The sequence below is a fragment of the Diceros bicornis genome, unplaced genomic scaffold (genome assembly GCF_020826845.1).
Source record: "Diceros bicornis minor isolate mBicDic1 unplaced genomic scaffold, mDicBic1.mat.cur scaffold_112_ctg1, whole genome shotgun sequence".
Lineage (NCBI taxonomy): Eukaryota > Metazoa > Chordata > Mammalia > Perissodactyla > Rhinocerotidae > Diceros > Diceros bicornis.
In genome coordinates this window covers 551,925-568,968 of record NW_026691038.1, presented here as the reverse complement: position 1 = coordinate 568,968, position 17,044 = coordinate 551,925, and positions in this window count along the sequence as shown.

The following is a 17,044-nucleotide window of genomic DNA, read 5'->3' as shown; positions in this document are numbered from 1 at the left end:
AGAACTGAGCTAAACGTTGTAAGTCTCCAACTCCTAGAAATAACTTCATGCCCCATCTGCCTTACTTCCAGCTAGTAAGGATCACATAATTCCTAACAAAGTTTTGACACAGATTCCCAATTCGGGCATTCAGAACATATAGCACGTTGCTGTAAGCAAGCACATTCTCATTCAAAGTTGCAAGTTACTATGTAGGAACAAGTTTGTATAGGTATTTCAAAGAAGCCCAGAACTGTGCTAAACTTGGTATGTGTCCAATTCCTAGAAATACCTTCATGCCCCAACTCCCGTACTTCCATCTAGTAAGGATCACAAAATTTCTAACAAAGTTTTGACACAGATTCCCTATTCGGGCATTCAGAACATATAGCACGTTGCTGTAAGCAAGCAGATTCTCATTCAAAGTTGCAAGTTACTATGTACGAACAAGTTTGTATAGGTATTTCAAAGATGCCCAGAACTGAGCTAAACGTTGTATGTCTCCAACTCCTAGAAATAACTTCCTGCCCCATCTCACTTACTTCCAGCTAGTAAGGATCACATAATTCCTAACAAAGTTTTGACACAGATTCACAATTCGGGCATTCAGAACATATAGCACGTTGCTGTAAGCAAGCACATTCTCATTCAAAGTTGCAAGTTACTATGTAGGAACAAGTTTGTATAGGTATTTCAAAGATGCCCAGAACAGAGCTAAACGTTGTATGTCTCCAACTCCTAGAAATAACTTCATGCCCCATCTCACTTACTTCCAGCTAGTAAGGATCACATAATTCCTAACAAAGTTTTGACACAGATTCCTAATTCGGGCATTCAGAACATATAGCACGTTGCTGTGAGCAAGCACATTCTCATTCAAAGTTGCAAGTTACTATGTAGGAAAAGTTTGTATAGGTATTTCAAAGATGCCCAGAACTGAGCTAAACTTGGTATGTGTCCAACTCCTAGAAATAATTTCATGCCCCATTTCACTTACTTCCTGCTAGTAATGATCACATAATTCCTAACAAAGTTTTGACACAGATTCCCAATTCGGGCATTCAGAACATATAGCACGTTGCTGTAAGCAAGCACATTCTCATTCAAAGTTGCAAGTTACTATGTAAGAACAAGTTTGTATAGGTATTTCAAAGATGCCCAGAACTGTGCTAAACTTGGTATGTGTCCAACTCCTAGAAATACCTTCATGCCCCAACTCCCTTACTTCCATCTAGTAAGGATCACATAATTTCTAACAAAATTTTGACACAGATTCCCTATTCGGGCATTCAGAACATATAGCACGTTGCTGTAAGCAAGCACATTCTCATTCAAAGTTGCAAGTTACTATGTAGGAACAAGTTTGTATAGGTATTTCAAAGATGCCCAGAACTGAGCTAAACTTGGTATGTGTCCAACTCCTAGAAATACCTTCATGCCCCAACTCCCTTACTTCCAGCTAGTAAGAATCACATAATTCCTAACAAATTTTGACACAGATCCCAATTCGGGCATTCAGAACATATAGCACGTTGCTGTAAGCAGGCACATTCTCATTCAAAGATGCAAGTTACTATGTAGGAACAAGTTTGTATAGGTATTTCAAAGATGCCCAGAACTGAGCTAAACGTTGTATGTCTCCAACTCCTAGAAATAAATTCATGCCCCATCTCACTTACTTCCAGCTAGAAAGGATCACATAATTCCTAACAAAGTTTTGACACAGATTCCCAATTCGGGCATTCAGAACATATAGCACGTTGCTGTAAGCAAGCACATTCTCATTCAAAGTTGCAAGTTACTATGTAGGAACAAGTTTGTATAGGTATTTCAAAGATGCCCAGAACTGAGCTAAACTTGGTATGTGTCCAACTCCTAGAAATAACTTCATGCCCCATCTCAACTACTTCCAGCTAGTAAGGATCACATAATTCCTAACAAAGTTTTGACACAGATTCCCAATTCGGGCATTCAGAACATATAGCACGTTGCTGTAAGCAAGCACATTCTCATTCAAAGTTGCAAGTTACTATGTAGGAACAAGTTTGTATAGGTATTTCAAAGATGCCCAGAACTGTGCTAAACTTGGTATGTGTCCAACTCCTAGAAATCCCTTCATGCCCCAACTCCCTTACTTCCATCTAGTAAGCATCACATAATTTCTAACAAAGTTTTGACACAGATTCCCTATTCGGGCATTCAGAACATATAGCACGTTGCTGTAAGCAAGTACATTCTCATTCAAAGTTGCAAGTTACTATGTAGGAACAAGTTTGTATAGATATTTCAAAGATGCCCAGAACTGAGCTAAACGTTGTATGTCTCCAACTCCTAGAAATACCTTCATGCCCCAACTCCCTTACTTCCATCTAGTAGGGATCACATAATCTCTAACAAAGTTTTGACAAAGATTCCCTATTCGGGCATTCAGAACATATAGCACGTTGCTGTAAGCAAGCACATTCTCATTCAAAGTTGCAAGTTACTATGTAGGAACAAGTTTGTATAGGTATTTCAAAGATGCCCAGAACTGAGCTAAACGTTGTATGTCTCCAACTCCTAGAACTAACTTCATGCCCCATCTCACTTACTTCCAGCTAGTAAGGATCACATAATTCCTAACAAAGTTTTGACACAGATTCCCAATTCGGGCATTCAGAACATATAGCACGTTGCTGTAAGCAAGCACATTCTCATTCAAAGTTGCAAGTTACTATGTAGGAACAGGTTTGTATAGGTATTTCAAAGATGCCCAGAACTGTGCTAAACTTGGTATGTGTCCAACTCCTAGAAATACCTTCATGCCCCAACTCCCTTACTTCCAGCTAGTATGGATCACATAATTCCTAACAAATTTTGACACAGATTGCCAATTCGGGCATTCAGAACATATAGCACGTTGCTGTAAGCAAGCACATTCTCATTCAAAGTTGCAAGTTACTATGTAGGAACAAGTTTGTATAGGTATTTCAAAGATGCCCAGAACTGAGCTAAACGTTGTATGTCTCCAACTCCTAGAAATAACTTCATGCCCCATCTCACTTACTTCCAGCTAGTAAGGATCACATAATTCCTAACAAAGTTTTGACACAGATTCCCAATTCGGGCATTCAGAACATATAGCACGTTGCTGTAAGCAAGCACATTCTCATTCAAAGTTGCAAGTTACTATGTAGGAACAAGTTTGTATAGGTATTTCAAAGATGCCCAGAACTGAGCTAAACGTTGTTTGTCTCCAACTCCTAGAAATAACTTCATGCCCCATCTCACTTACTTCCAGCTAGTAAGGATCACATAATTCCTAACAAAGTTTTGACACAGATTCCCAATTCGGGCATTCAGAACATATAGCACGTTGCTGTGAGCAAGCACATTCTCATTCAAAGTTGCAAGTTACTATGTAGGAACAAGTTTGTATAGGTATTTCAAAGATGCCCAGAACTGTGCTAAACTTGGTATGTGTCCAACTCCTAGAAATACCTTCATGCCCCAACTCCCTTACTTCCATCTAGTAAGGATCACATAATTTCTAACAAAGTTTTGACACAGATTCCCTATTCGGGCATTCAGAACATATTGCACGTTGCTGTAAGCAAGCACATTCTCATTCAAAGTTGCAAGTTACTATGTAGGAACAAGTTTGTATAGGTATTTCAAAGATGCCCAGAACTGAGCTAAACGTTGTATGTCTCCAACTCCTAGAAATAACTTCATGCCCCATCTCACTTACTTCAAGCTAGTAAGGATCACATAATTCTTAACAAAGTTTTGACACAGATTCCCAATTAGGGCATTCAGAACATATAGCACGTTGCTGTAAGCAAGCACATTCTCATTCAAAGTTGCAAGTTACTATGTACGAACAAGTTTGTATAGGTATTTCAAAGATGCCCAGAACTGAGCTAAACGTTGTATGTCTCCAACTCCTAGAAATAACTTCATGCCCCATCTCACTTACTTCCAGCTAGTAAGGATCACATAATTCCTAACAATGTTTTGACACAGATTCCCAATTCGGGCATTCAGAACATATAGCACGTTGCTCTAAGCAAGCACCTTCTCATTCAAAGTTGCAAGTTACTATGTAGGAACAAGTTTGTATAGGTATTTCAAAGATGCCCAGAACTGTGCTAAACTTGGTATGTGTCCAACTCCTAGAAATACCTTCATGCCCCAACTCCCTTAATTCCAGCTAGTAAGGATCACATAATTCCTAACAAATTTTGACACAGATTACCAATTCGGGCATTCAGAACATATAACACATTGCTGTAAGCAAGCACATTCTCATTCAAAGTTGCAAGTTAATATTTAGGAACAAGTTTGTATAGGTATTTCAAAGATGCCCAGAACTGAGCTAAACTTGGTATGTGTCCAACTCCTAGAAATAACTTCATGCCCCATCTCCCTTACTTCCAGCTAGTAAGGATCACATAATTCCTAACAAAGTTTTGACACATATTCCCAATTCGGGCATTCAGAACATATAGCACGTTGCTGTAAGCAAGCACATTCTCATTCAAAGATGCAAGTTACTATGTAGGAACAAGTTTGTATAGGTATTTCAGAGATGCCCAGAACTGAGCTAAACTTGGTATGTGTCCAACTCCTAGAAATAACTTCATGCTCCATCTCCCTTACTTCCAGCTAGTAAGGATCACATAATTCCTAACAAAGTTTTGACACAGATTCCCAGTTCGGGCATTCAGAACTTATAGCACGTTGCTGCAAGGAAGCACATTCTCATTCAAAGTTGCAAGTTACTATGTAGTAACAAGTTTGTATAGGTATTTCAAAGATGCCCAGAACTGAGCTAAACTTGGTATGTCTCCAACTCCTAGAAATAACTTCATGCCCCATCTCCCTTACTTCCAGCTAGTAAGGATCACATAATTCCTAACAAAGTTTTGACACAGATTCCCAATTCGAGCATTCAGAACATATAGCACGTTGCTGTAAGCAAGCACATTCTCATTCAAAGTTGCAAGTTACTATGTAGGAACAGGTTTGTATAGGTATTTCAAGATGCCCAGAACTGTGCTAAACTTGGTATGTGTCCAACTACTAGAAATACCTTCATGCCCCAACTCCCTTACTTCCATCTAGTAAGGAGCACATAATTTCTAACAAAGTTTCGACACAGATTCCCTATTCGGGCATTCAGAACATATAGCACGTTGCTGTAAGCAAGCACATTCTCATTTAATGTTGCAAGTTACTATGTAGGAACAAGTTTGTATAGGTATTTCAAAGATGCTCAGAACTGAGCTAAACGTTGTATGTCTCCAACTCCTAGAAATAACTTCACGGCCCATCTCACTTACTTCCAGCTAGTAAGGATCACATAATTCCTAACAAAGTTTTGACACAGATTCCCAATTCGGGCATTCAGAACATATAGCACGTGGCTGTAAGCAAGCACATTCTCATTCAAAGTTGCAAGTTACTATGTAGGAACAAGTTTGTATAGGTATTTCAAAGATGCCCAGAACTGTGCTAAACTTGGTATGTGTCCAACTCCTAGAAATCCCTTCATGCCCCAACTCCCTTACTTCCATCTAGTAAGCATCACATAATTTCTAACAAAGTTTTGACACAGATTCCCTATTCGGGCATTCAGAACATATAGCACGTTGCTGTAAGCAAGTACATTCTCATTCAAAGTTGCAAGTTACTATGTAGGAACAAGTTTGTATAGATATTTCAAAGATGCCCAGAACTGAGCTAAACGTTGTATGTCTCCAACTCCTAGAAATACCTTCATGCCCCAACTCCCTTACTTCCATCTAGTAGGGATCACATAATCTCTAACAAAGTTTTGACAAAGATTCCCTATTCGGGCATTCAGAACATATAGCACGTTGCTGTAAGCAAGCACATTCTCATTCAAAGTTGCAAGTTACTATGTAGGAACAAGTTTGTATAGGTATTTCAAAGATGCCCAGAACTGAGCTAAACGTTGTATGTCTCCAACTCCTAGAAATAACTTCATGCCCCATCTCACTTACTTCCAGCTAGTAAGGATCACATAATTCCTAACAAAGTTTTGACACAGATTCCCAATTCGGGCATTCAGAACATATAGCACGTTGCTGTAAGCAAGCACATTCTCATTCAAAGTTGCAAGTTACTATGTAGGAACAGGTTTGTATAGGTATTTCAAAGATGCCCAGAACTGTGCTAAACTTGGTATGTGTCCAACTCCTAGAAATACCTTCATGCCCCAACTCCCTTACTTCCAGCTAGTATGGATCACATAATTCCTAACAAATTTTGACACAGATTGCCAATTCGGGCATTAAGAACATATAGCACGTTGCTGTAAGCAAGCACATTCTCATTCAAAGTTGCAAGTTACTATGTAGGAACAAGTTTGTATAGGTATTTCAAAGATGCCCAGAACTGAGCTAAACGTTGTATGTCTCCAACTCCTAGAAATAACTTCATGCCCCATCTCACTTACTTCCAGCTAGTAAGGATCACATAATTCCTAACAAAGTTTTGACACAGATTCCCAATTCGGGCATTCAGAACATATAGCACGTTGCTGTAAGCAAGCACATTCTCATTCAAAGTTGCAAGTTACTATGTAGGAACAAGTTTGTATAGGTATTTCAAAGATGCCCAGAACTGAGCTAAACGTTGTTTGTCTCCAACTCCTAGAAATAACTTCATGCCCCATCTCACTTACTTCCAGCTAGTAAGGATCACATAATTCCTAACAAAGTTTTGACACAGATTCCCAATTCGGGCATTCAGAACATATAGCACGTTGCTGTGAGCAAGCACATTCTCATTCAAAGTTGCAAGTTACTATGTAGGAACAAGTTTGTATAGGTATTTCAAAGATGCCCAGAACTGTGCTAAACTTGGTATGTGTCCAACTCCTAGAAATACCTTCATGCCCCAACTCCCTTACTTCCATCTAGTAAGGATCACATAATTTCTAACAAAGTTTTGACACAGATTCCCTATTCGGGCATTCAGAACATATTGCACGTTGCTGTAAGCAAGCACATTCTCATTCAAAGTTGTAAGTTACTATGTAGGAACAAGTTTGTATAGGTATTTCAAAGATGCCCAGAACTGAGCTAAACGTTGTATGTCTCCAACTCCTAGAAATAACTTCATGCCCCATCTCACTTACTTCAAGCTAGTAAGGATCACATAATTCCTAACAAAGTTTTGACACAGATTCCCAATTAGGGCATTCAGAACATATAGCACGTTGCTGTAAGCAAGCACATTCTCATTCAAAGTTGCAAGTTACTATGTACGAACAAGTTTGTATAGGTATTTCAAAGATGCCCAGAACTGAGCTAAACGTTGTATGTCTCCAACTCCTAGAAATAACTTCATGCCCCATCTCACTTACTTCCAGCTAGTAAGGATCACATAATTCCTAACAATGTTTTGACACAGATTCCCAATTCGGGCATTCAGAACATATAGCACGTTGCTGTAAGCAAGCACATTCTCATTCAAAGTTGCAAGTTACTATGTAGGAACAAGTTTGTATAGGTATTTCAAAGATGCCCAGAACTGTGCTAAACTTGGTATGTGTCCAACTCCTAGAAATACCTTCATGCCCCAACTCCCTTAATTCCAGCTAGTAAGGATCACATAATTCCTAACAAATTTTGACACAGATTACCAATTCGGGCATTCAGAACATATAACACATTGCTGTAAGCAAGCACATTCTCATTCAAAGTTGCAAGTTAATATTTAGGAACAAGTTTGTATAGGTATTTCAAAGATGCCCGGAAATGAGCTAAACTTGGTATGTGTCCAACTCCTAGAAATAACTTCATGCCCCATCTCCCTTACTTCCAGCTAGTAAGGATCACATAATTCCTAACAAAGTTTTGACACATATTCCCAATTCGGGCATTCAGAACATATAGCACGTTGCTGTAAGCAAGCACATTCTCATTCAAAGATGCAAGTTACTATGTAGGAACAAGTTTGTATAGGTATTTCAAAGATGCCCAGAACTGAGCTAAACTTGGTATGTGTCCAACTCCTAGAAATAACTTCATGCTCCATCTCCCTTACTTCCAGCTAGTAAGGATCACATAATTCCTAACAAAGTTTTGACACAGATTCCCAATTCGGGCATTCAGAACTTATAGCACGTTGCTGCAAGGAAGCACATTCTCATTCAAAGTTGCAAGTTACTATGTAGTAACAAGTTTGTATAGGTATTTCAAAGATGCCCAGAACTGAGCTAAACTTGGTATGTCTCCAACTCCTAGAAATAACTTCATGCCCCATCTCCCTTACTTCCAGCTAGTAAGGATCACATAATTCCTAACAAAGTTTTGACACAGATTCCCAATTCGGGCATTCAGAACATATAGCACGTTGCTGTAAGCAAGCACATTCTCATTCAAAGTTGCAAGTTACTATGTAAGAACAAGTTTGTATAGGTATTTCAAAGATGCTCAGAACTGAGCTAAACGTTGTATGTCTCCAACTCCTAGAAATAACTTCACGCCCCATCTCACTTACTTCCAGCTAGTAAGGATCACATAATTCCTAACAAAGTTTTGACACAGATTCCCAATTCGGGCATTCAGAACATATAGCACGTGGCTGTAAGCAAGCACATTCTCATTCAAAGTTGCAAGTTACTATGTAGGAACAAGTTTGTATAGGTATTTCAAAGATGCCCAGAACTGTGCTAAATTTGGTATGTGTCCAACTCCTAGAAATACCTTCATGCCCCAACTCCCTTACTTCCAGCTAGTAAGGATCACATAATTCCTAACAAATTTTGACACAGATTCCCAATTCGGGCATTCAGAACATATAGCACGTTGCTGGAAGCAAGCACATTCTCATTCAAAGATGCAAGTTACTATGTAGGAATATGTTTGTATAGGTATTTCAAAGATGCCCAGAACTGAGCTAAACGTTGTATGTCTCCAACTCCTAGAAATAACTTCATGCCCCATCTCACTTACTTCCAGCTAATAAGGATCACATAATTCCTAACAAAGTTTTGACACAGATTCCCAATTCGGGCATTCAGAACATGTAGCACGTTGCTGTAAGCAAGCACATTCTCATTCAAAGTTGCAAGTTACTATGTAGGAACAAGTTTGTATAGGTATTTCAAAGATGCCCAGAACTGTGCTAAACTTGGTATGTCTCCAACTCCTAGAAATACCTTCATGCCCCCACTACCTTACTTCCATCTAGTAAGGATCACATAATTTCTAACAAAGTTTTGACACAGATTCCCAATTCGGGCATTCAGCACATATAGCACGTTGCTGTAAGCAAGCACATTCTCATTCAATATTGCAAGTTACTATGTAGGAACAAGTTTGTATAGGTATTTCAAAGATTCCCAGAACTGAGCTAAACGTGGTATGTCTCCAACTCCTAGAAATAACTTCATGCCCCATCTCACTTGCTTCCAGCTAGTAAGGATCACATAATTCCTAACAAAGTTTTGACACAGATTCCCAATTCGGGCATTGAGAACATATAGCACGTTGCTGTAAGCAAGCACATTCTCATTCAAAGATGCAAGTTACTATGTAGGAACAAGTTTGTATAGGTATTTCAAAGATGCCCAGAACTGAGCTGAACTTGGTATGTCTCCAACTCCTAGAAATAATTTCATGCCCCATCTCCCTTACTTCCAGCTAGTAAGGATCACATAATTCCTAACAAAGTTTTGACACAGATTCCCAATTCGGGCATTCAGAACATATAGCACGTTGCTGTAAGCAAGCACATTCTCATTCAAAGTTGCAAGTTACTATGTAGGAACAAGTTTGTATAGGTATTTCAAAGATGCCCAGAACTGAGCTAAACGTTGTATGTCTCCAACTCCTAGAAATAACTTCATGCCCCATCTCCCTTACTTCCAGCTAGTAAGGATCACATAATTCCTAACAAAGTTTTGACACAGATTCCCAATTCGGGCATTCAGAACATATAGCATGTTGCTGTAAGCAAGCACATTCTCATTCAAAGTTGCAAGTTACTATGTAGGAACAAGTTTGTATAGGTATTTCAAAGATGCCCAGAACTGTGCCAAACTTGGTATGTGTCCAACTCCTAGAAATACCTTCATGCCCCAACTTCCTTACTTCCAGCTCGTAAGGATCACATAATTCCTAACAAATTTTGACACAGATTCCCAATACGGGCATTCAGAACATATAGCACGTTGCTGTAAGCAAGCACATTCTCATTCAAAGTGGCAAGTTACTATGTAGGAACAAGTTTGTATAGGTATTTCAAAGATGCCCAGAACTGACCTAAACGTTGTATGTCTCCAACTCCTAGAAATAACTTCATGCCCCATCTCACTTACATCCAGCTAGTAAGGATCACATAATTCCTAACAAAGTTTTGACACAGATTCCCAATTCGGGCATTCAGAACATATAGCACGTTGCTGTAAGCAAGCACATTCTCATTCAAAGTTGCAAGTTATTATGTAGGAACAAGTTTGTATAGGTATTTCAAAGATGCCCAGAACTGTGCTAAACTTGGTATGTGTCCAACTCCTAGAAATACCTTCATGCCCCAACTCCCTTACTTCCATCTAGTAAGGATCAGATAATTTCTAACAAAGTTTTGACACAGATTCCCTATTCGGGCATTCAGAGCATATAGCACGTTGCTGTAAGCAAGCACATTCTCATTCAAAGTTGCAAGTTACTATGTAGGAACAAGTTTGTATAGGTATTTCAAAGATGCCCAGAACTGAGCTAAAGGTTGTATGTCTCCAACTCCTAGAAATAACTTCATGCCCCATCTCCCTTACTTCCAGCTAGTAAGGATCACATAATTCCTAACAAAGTTTTGACACAGATTCCCAATTCGGGCATTCAGAACATATAGCACGTTGCTGTAAGCAAGCACATTCTCATTCAAAGTTGCAAGTTACTATGTAGGAACAAGTTTGTATAGGTATTTCAAAGATGCCCAGAACTGTGCTAAACTTGGTATGTGTCCAACTCCTAGAAATACCTTCATGCCCCAACTCCCTTACTTCCAGCTAGTAAGGATCACATAATTCCTAACAAATTTTGACACAGATTCCCCATTCGGGCATTCAGAACATATAGCACGTTGCTGTAAGCAAGCACATTCTCATTCAAAGATGCAAGTTACTATGTAGGAACAAGTTTGTATAGGTATTTCAAAGATGCCCAGAACTGAGCTAAACGTTGTATGTCTCCAACTCCTAGAAATAACTTCATGCCCCATCTCACTTACTTCCAGCTAGTAAGGATCACATAATTCCTAACAAAGTTTTGACACAGATTCCCAATTCGGGCATTCAGAACATATAGCACGTTGCTGTAAGCAAGCACATTCTCATTCAAAGGTGCAAGTTACTATGTAGGAACAAGTTTGTATAGGTATTTCAAAGATGCCCAGAACTGTGCTAAACTTGGTATGTGTCCAACTCCTAGAAATCCCTTCATGCCCCAACTCCCTTACTTCCATCTAGTAAGGATCACATAATTCCTAACAAAGTTTTGACACATATTCCCAATTCGGGCATTCAGAACACATAGCACGTTGCTGTAAGGAAGCACATTCTCATTCAAAGATGCAAGTTACTATGTAGGAACAAGTTTGTATAGGTATTTCAAAGATGCCCAGAACTGAGCTAAACTTGGTATGTCTCCACCTCCTAGAAATAACTTCATGCCCCATCTCCCTTACTTCCAGCTAGTAAGGATCACATAATTCCTAACAAAGTTTTGACACAGATTCCCAATTCGGGCATTCAGAACATATAGCAATTTGCTGTAAGCAAGCACATTCTCATTCAAAGTTGCAAGTTACTATGTAGGAACAAGTTTGTATAGGCATTTCAAAGATGCCCAGAACTGTGCTAAACTTGGTTTGTGTCCAACTCCTAGAAACACCTTCATGCCCCAACTCCCTTACTTCCAGCTCGTAAGGATCACATATTTCCTAACAAAGATTTGACACAGATTCCCAATTCGGGCATTCAGAACATATAGCACGTTGCTGCAAGCAAGCACATTCTCATTCAAAGTTGCAAGTTACTATGTAGGAACAAGTTTGTATAGGTATTTCAAAGATGCCCAGAACTGAGCTAAACTTGGTATGTGTCCAACTCCTAGAAATAACTTCATGCCCCATCTCCCTTACTTCCAGCTAGTAAGGATCACATAATTCCTAACAAAGTTTTGACACAGATTCCCAATTCGGGCATTCAGAACATATAGCACGTTGCTGTAAGCAAGCACATTCTCATTCAAAGTTGCAAGTTACTATGTAGGAACAAGTTTTTGTAGGTATTTCAAAGATGCCCAGAACTGAGCTAAACGTTGTATGTCTCCAACTCCTAGAAATAACTTCATGCCCCATCTCCCTTACTTCCAGCTAGTAAGGATCACATAATTCCTAACAAAGTTTTGACACAGATTCCCAATTCGGGCATTCAGAACATATAGCATGTTGCTGTAAGCAAGCACATTCTCATTCAAAGTTGCAAGTTACTATGTAGGAACAAGTTTGTATAGGTATTTCAAAGATGCCCAGAACTGTACCAAACTTGGTATGTGTCCAACTCCTAGAAATACCTTCATGCCCCAACTTCCTTACTTCCAGCTCGTAAGGATCACATAATTCCTAACAAATTTTGACACAGATTCCCAATACGGGCATTCAGAACATATAGCACGTTGCTGTAAGCAAGCACATTCTCATTCAAAGTGGCAAGTTACTATGTAGGAACAAGTTTGTATAGGTATTTCAAAGATGCCCAGAACTGACCTAAACGTTGTATGTCTCCAACTCCTAGAAATAACTTCATGCCCCATCTCACTTACATCCAGCTAGTAAGGATCACATAATTCCTAACAAAGTTTTGACACAGATTCCCAATTCGGGCATTCAGAACATATAGCACGTTGCTGTAAGCAAGCACATTCTCATTCAAAGTTGCAAGTTATTATGTAGGAACAAGTTTGTATAGGTATTTCAAAGATGCCCAGAACTGTGCTAAACTTGGTATGTGTCCAACTCCTAGAAATACCTTCATGCCCCAACTCCCTTACTTCCATCTAGTAAGGATCAGATAATTTCTAACAAAGTTTTGACACAGATTCCCTATTCGGGCATTCAGAGCATATAGCACGTTGCTGTAAGCAAGCACATTCTCATTCAAAGTTGCAAGTTACTATGTAGGAACAAGTTTGTATAGGTATTTCAAAGATGCCCAGAACTGAGCTAAACGTTGTATGTCTCCAACTCCTAGAAATAACTTCATGCCCCATCTCCCTTACTTCCAGCTAGTAAGGATCACATAATTCCTAACAAAGTTTTGACACAGATTCCCAATTCGGGCATTCAGAACATATAGCACGTTGCTGTAAGCAAGCACATTCTCATTCAAAGTTGCAAGTTACTATGTAGGAACAAGTTTGTATAGGTATTTCAAAGATGCCCAGAACTGTGCTAAACTTGGTATGTGTCCAACTCCTAGAAATACCTTCATGCCCCAACTCCCTTACTTCCAGCTAGTAAGGATCACATAATTCCTAACAAATTTTGACACAGATTCCCCATTCGGGCATTCAGAACATATAGCACGTTGCTGTAAGCAAGCACATTCTCATTCAAAGATGCAAGTTACTATGTAGTAACAAGTTTGTATAGGTATTTCAAAGATGCCCAGAACTGAGCTAAACTTGGTATGTCTCCAACTCCTAGAAATAACTTCATGCCCCATCTCCCTTACTTCCAGCTAGTAAGGATCACATAATTCCTAACAAAGTTTTGACACAGATTCCCAATTCGAGCATTCAGAACATATAGCACGTTGCTGTAAGCAAGCACATTCTCATTCAAAGTTGCAAGTTACTATGTAGGAACAGGTTTGTATAGGTATTTCAAGATGCCCAGAACTGTGCTAAACTTGGTATGTGTCCAACTACTAGAAATACCTTCATGCCCCAACTCCCTTACTTCCATCTAGTAAGGAGCACATAATTTCTAACAAAGTTTCGACACAGATTCCCTATTCGGGCATTCAGAACATATAGCACGTTGCTGTAAGCAAGCACATTCTCATTTAATGTTGCAAGTTACTATGTAGGAACAAGTTTGTATAGGTATTTCAAAGATGCTCAGAACTGAGCTAAACGTTGTATGTCTCCAACTCCTAGAAATAACTTCACGGCCCATCTCACTTACTTCCAGCTAGTAAGGATCACATAATTCCTAACAAAGTTTTGACACAGATTCCCAATTCGGGCATTCAGAACATATAGCACGTGGCTGTAAGCAAGCACATTCTCATTCAAAGTTGCAAGTTACTATGTAGGAACAAGTTTGTATAGGTATTTCAAAGATGCCCAGAACTGTGCTAAACTTGGTATGTGTCCAACTCCTAGAAATCCCTTCATGCCCCAACTCCCTTACTTCCATCTAGTAAGCATCACATAATTTCTAACAAAGTTTTGACACAGATTCCCTATTCGGGCATTCAGAACATATAGCACGTTGCTGTAAGCAAGTACATTCTCATTCAAAGTTGCAAGTTACTATGTAGGAACAAGTTTGTATAGATATTTCAAAGATGCCCAGAACTGAGCTAAACGTTGTATGTCTCCAACTCCTAGAAATACCTTCATGCCCCAACTCCCTTACTTCCATCTAGTAGGGATCACATAATCTCTAACAAAGTTTTGACAAAGATTCCCTATTCGGGCATTCAGAACATATAGCACGTTGCTGTAAGCAAGCACATTCTCATTCAAAGTTGCAAGTTACTATGTAGGAACAAGTTTGTATAGGTATTTCAAAGATGCCCAGAACTGAGCTAAACGTTGTATGTCTCCAACTCCTAGAAATAACTTCATGCCCCATCTCCCTTACTTCCAGCTAGTAAGGATCACATAATTCCTAACAAAGTTTTGACACAGATTCCCAATTCGGGCATTCAGAACATATAGCACGTTGCTGTAAGCAAGCACATTCTCATTCAAAGTTGCAAGTTACTATGTAGGAACAAGTTTTTGTAGGTATTTCAAAGATGCCCAGAACTGAGCTAAACGTTGTATGTCTCCAACTCCTAGAAATAACTTCATGCCCCATCTCCCTTACTTCCAGCTAGTAAGGATCACATAATTCCTAACAAAGTTTTGACACAGATTCCCAATTCGGGCATTCAGAACATATAGCATGTTGCTGTAAGCAAGCACATTCTCATTCAAAGTTGCAAGTTACTATGTAGGAACAAGTTTGTATAGGTATTTCAAAGATGCCCAGAACTGTGCCAAACTTGGTATGTGTCCAACTCCTAGAAATACCTTCATGCCCCAACTTCCTTACTTCCAGCTCGTAAGGATCACATAATTCCTAACAAATTTTGACACAGATTCCCAATACGGGCATTCAGAACATATAGCACGTTGCTGTAAGCAAGCACATTCTCATTCAAAGTGGCAAGTTACTATGTAGGAACAAGTTTGTATAGGTATTTCAAAGATGCCCAGAACTGACCTAAACGTTGTATGTCTCCAACTCCTAGAAATAACTTCATGCCCCATCTCACTTACATCCAGCTAGTAAGGATCACATAATTCCTAACAAAGTTTTGACACAGATTCCCAATTCGGGCATTCAGAACATATAGCACGTTGCTGTAAGCAAGCACATTCTCATTCAAAGTTGCAAGTTATTATGTAGGAACAAGTTTGTATAGGTATTTCAAAGATGCCCAGAACTGTGCTAAACTTGGTATGTGTCCAACTCCTAGAAATACCTTCATGCCCCAACTCCCTTACTTCCATCTAGTAAGGATCAGATAATTTCTAACAAAGTTTTGACACAGATTCCCTATTCGGGCATTCAGAGCATATAGCACGTTGCTGTAAGCAAGCACATTCTCATTCAAAGTTGCAAGTTACTATGTAGGAACAAGTTTGTATAGGTATTTCAAAGATGCCCAGAACTGAGCTAAACGTTGTATGTCTCCAACTCCTAGAAATAACTTCATGCCCCATCTCCCTTACTTCCAGCTAGTAAGGATCACATAATTCCTAACAAAGTTTTGACACAGATTCCCAATTCGGGCATTCAGAACATATAGCACGTTGCTGTAAGCAAGCACATTCTCATTCAAAGTTGCAAGTTACTATGTAGGAACAAGTTTGTATAGGTATTTCAAAGATGCCCAGAACTGTGCTAAACTTGGTATGTGTCCAACTCCTAGAAATACCTTCATGCCCCAACTCCCTTACTTCCAGCTAGTAAGGATCACATAATTCCTAACAAATTTTGACACAGATTCCCCATTCGGGCATTCAGAACATATAGCACGTTGCTGTAAGCAAGCACATTCTCATTCAAAGATGCAAGTTACTATGTAGGAACAAGTTTGTATAGGTATTTCAAAGATGCCCAGAACTGAGCTAAACGTTGTATGTCTCCAACTCCTAGAAATAACTTCATGCCCCATCTCACTTACTTCCAGCTAGTAAGGATCACATAATTCCTAACAAAGTTTTGACACAGATTCCCAATTCGGGCATTCAGAACATATAGCACGTTGCTGTAAGCAAGCACATTCTCATTCAAAGGTGCAAGTTACTATGTAGGAACAAGTTTGTATAGGTATTTCAAAGATGCCCAGAACTGTGCTAAACTTGGTATGTGTCCAACTCCTAGAAATCCCTTCATGCCCCAACTCCCTTACTTCCATCTAGTAAGGATCACATAATTCCTAACAAAGTTTTGACACATATTCCCAATTCGGGCATTCAGAACACATAGCACGTTGCTGTAAGGAAGCACATTCTCATTCAAAGATGCAAGTTACTATGTAGGAACAAGTTTGTATAGGTATTTCAAAGATGCCCAGAACTGAGCTAAACTTGGTATGTCTCCACCTCCTAGAAATAACTTCATGCCCCATCTCCCTTACTTCCAGCTAGTAAGGATCACATAATTCCTAACAAAGTTTTGACACAGATTCCCAATTCGGGCATTCAGAACATATAGCAATTTGCTGTAAGCAAGCACATTCTCATTCAAAGTTGCAAGTTAC